The following is a 3853-nucleotide window of genomic DNA, read 5'->3' as shown; positions in this document are numbered from 1 at the left end:
GTCTTCCGATAAGACAGGATTGTAAGCCAGTCCAATAGAAGTTGCGAAGAATGAGGCCAGATATTGTTCTGAAAATAAAGGATGAAGTCAAGAAGCAGTTCGATGCAGGATTCTTGCAAGAAGTGAAATACTCCGAATGGGTAGCTAACATTGTACCAGTTCCTAAGAAAGATGGGAAGGTACGAATATGTGTTGATTACAGAGATTTAAACAAAGCTAGCCCTAAAGATAATTTCCCTCTGCCACACATAGACACTTTGGTGGACAACACAGCGGGATATTCGTTGTTTTCCTTCATGGATGGTTTCTCAGGATACAATTAGATAAAGATGCATCTAGAGGACATGGATAAAACCACCTTTATAACCTTATGGGCACCTTTTGCTACAAAGTAATGCCATTTGGACTGAAGAACGCAAGGGCAACATACCAACGGGCCATGGTAAACTTATTCCATGACATGATGCATAAGGATATTGAGGTATACGTTGATGATATGATTGCCAAGTCGCATACAGAAAAAGAGCACATTAAGGTCTTGAGAAGATTGTTCTTGAGATTGAGAAAATTTCAGTTGAAGCTCAACTCAGCAAAGTGTACCTTTGGAGCCAGATCGGGAAAGTTATTAGGCTTCGTGGTTAGTGAAAAGGGAATTGAAGTTGACTTAGACAAGGTCAGAGCCATACGAGGGTTACCTCCACTATGTACTCAGAAAGAAGTTCGAGGATTCCTAGGAAGATTGAATTACATTGCTCGGTTCATTTCACAACTGATCGAGAAATGTGATCCTATCTTTCGTCTCCTCAGAAAACACAATCAAGGTACTTGGAATGAGGAGTGCCAGAATGCTTTTGAAAAAGTCAAGCAATATTTGTTGAATGCTCCGGTATTATCTCCACCAAGCCCAGATAAACCATTGATACTGTACTTGTCAGTGTTTAGTAATTCCATGGGATGTGTGCTTGGCCAGCATGACGAGTCAGGGAAGAAGGAGAAGGCGATTTATTATCTCAGTAAGAAATTCACTGACTGTGAGATGAGATATCCACCGATTGAAAAGTTGTGTTGTGCGCTGATTTAGACAACTCGAAGATTAAGACAATACATGCTATACCATACCACTTGGCTCATCTCAAAGCTTGATCCATTGAAATACATGATGGAGTCAACGGCTTTAAATGGGAGAATGGCAAGATGGCAAATTTTGCTTTTAGAGTTCGATATAGTCTACATAAGTCAGAAAGCTATAAAAAGAAGTGCGGTGGTAGATTTTTTGGCCAGTAGGGCTCTAGAGGATTATGAGCCATTGAACTTTGATTTTCCAAATGAGGAGTTAATGTGCATAGCAATGACCGAGGATTCTCCTTGGAAGCTAAATTTTGATGGAGCTTCTAATGCAGTCGGAAATGAAATTGGGGCAGTCTTGGTATATCTCTGAATGGCGATCATTACCCTTTCACGTGTAAGTTGGACTTTGATTGTACAAACAATATAGCTGAGTATGAAGCATGCATTATGGGATTTCAAGTAGCTATAGAGTGAGGTATAAAAACCTTAAAAGTATATGGAGATTCTGCGTTGGTAATTTATCAGTTAGAGGTGAATGGGAGACAAGGGACCCTAAATTGATTAATTATCGAAAGGTAATTTTGGGGTTACTTGAAGAGTTTGATGACATCACCTTCAATTATCTCCCACGAGATGAAAATCAAATGGCAGATGCTTTAGCAACCTTGACCTCAATGATTAAGGTGAATAAAGAAGAAGAGATGAGACCAATTCAAATGAGTGTTTACGAGGCTCCCGCTCATGGTTGCAACATTGAAAAGGAAGAAAAGGATGATAACCCATGGTACCAGGATATATTACAATATGTGAGAGATTGTAAATACCCTGAGTAGGCCAGTGAAAATGACAAACGAACTTTGAGGAGGTTAGCTTGCGACTATGTCTTAGATAGAGATATCCTGTACAAGAGACGGAAAGACCAAGTACTTTTGAGATGTGTCGATGCTATGGAAGCTAAGCTAATTTTAGAAGAAGTTTATGAAGGTGTGTGCGGGACACATACAAATGGGTTCACGATGGCGAGGCAAATCATGAGGTTTGGCTATTATTGGGCCACTATGGAAGGGGACTGTATCAACTATACCAAGAAATGCCATAAGTGCCAGATTTATGGGGACAAAATTCATGTTCCACCTTCACCTTTGCATGTTATGACTTCTTCATGGCCCTTTTCCATGTGGGGCATGGATGTTATTGGACCAATATCACCGAAAGCTTTGAATGGACATCGGTTTATCTTCGTGGTAATTGACTACTTTACAAAGTGGATAGAGGTCGCCTCTTATGCGAATGTTACTAAGTCAGCAGTGAGCCAATTCTTGAAGAAGGAGATCATTTGTCGATATGGAATGCCTGAGAAGATCATATCTGACAATGTATTGAACTTAAATAACAAAACGATAACGGAGGTTTGCGACCAGTTTAAGATCAAGCATCACAATTTTTCTCTCTATCGTCCAAAAATGAATGGGGCAGTGGAAGCTGCCAACAAGAATATTAAGAAAATAGTGGGGAAGATGACTAAGACCTATAGAGATTGGCATGAGAAGTTTCCATTTGCACTCCTAGCCTATCGAACATCTGTCAGAACCTCTACTGGGGCAACTCCATTTTCGCTAGTTTATGGGATGGAAGCAGTATTACCTATTGAAGTAGAAATACCTTCTCTTCGAATTTTGACGGAGGTAAAGTTAGATGAAGCTGAGTGGGTTCAATCCCGGTATAACCAGTTGAACTTGATTGAGGAAAAGAGGCTAAAAGTCATTCGACGTGGTCAGATGTATCAGAAGCGAATGATACGAGCTTATGACAAGAAAGTTCGACCAAGAGAATTCCATAAGCGAGACCTTGTACTGAAAAAGATCCTTCCTATTCAAAAGGATTTTAGAGGAAAATGGATGCCGAATTGGGAAGGGCCGTATGTCGCGAAGAAAGCTTTCTCTGATGGTGCATTAATCTTAGCGAAAATGGATGGGAAAAGTTTACCCAATCCAGTGAACTCGGACTCAGTTAAAAAATATTTTGTCTAAAGAAGAAGAAAATCTAAGGTGAAAACTTGCAAAGGGCACCTTGAGATTTAAAAAAAAAAGAAAAAAAAAAGGAGAGGCCAAGGTGAAAACCTGCAAAGGGCACCTTGTGACCAAAGGGGTTTTGAGTTGAAAACCCGAAAGGGCAGCTCAAATTTTGAAGAGTACACAATGATCTTGCTACAAAGAGCAAAGAATGCTGCAAACTGGGGCATCAACAGAGTACTTGGGATCTTTTAAACATATGTTGAAGTCAAGAAAGACTTCATGAAGCTGGTGTATAGGCACTCAAGCGGCGATATCTAGAGGATCTAACTTCTATCTTGTTGGCTATCATTAGATTCTATTTCTTCTAAAAGATAGGCTAGCAGATTGATTCCTTTTTGTATCTTTTTGATAATTCATTCAAATCTAATTATTCTTAAAAGTTTATTTATCTTCTATTATTCTTTAAGTATGTTGCATTGAAATAATAATAGATGAATTAAATATGTTCACAAACGAGGTTTTGCGCATTACTCTGGAATTTCTAGATAATACAAGAAACTAAAACAGGACAATTGTTCGGGAAATTCGCGTAAGTAAATGATGAAAGAACTTGTGGAATTCCTTTCTTCCAGTCCAAAAGGAAAATAGACAAAGCCAATAATTCAGTTCTTACAGACATCTTCAGTGGATCGTAGCATTGGAGGATGGCTTACAGGCTGAGCATGAATGAAACTTTGAGAAAAGAAAAGACAAATGAAGGAATGAATGAT

The sequence above is a fragment of the Gossypium arboreum genome, chromosome 1 (genome assembly GCF_025698485.1).
Source record: "Gossypium arboreum isolate Shixiya-1 chromosome 1, ASM2569848v2, whole genome shotgun sequence".
Taxonomy (NCBI): domain Eukaryota; kingdom Viridiplantae; phylum Streptophyta; class Magnoliopsida; order Malvales; family Malvaceae; genus Gossypium; species Gossypium arboreum.
This window is presented reverse-complemented; position numbering follows the sequence as displayed.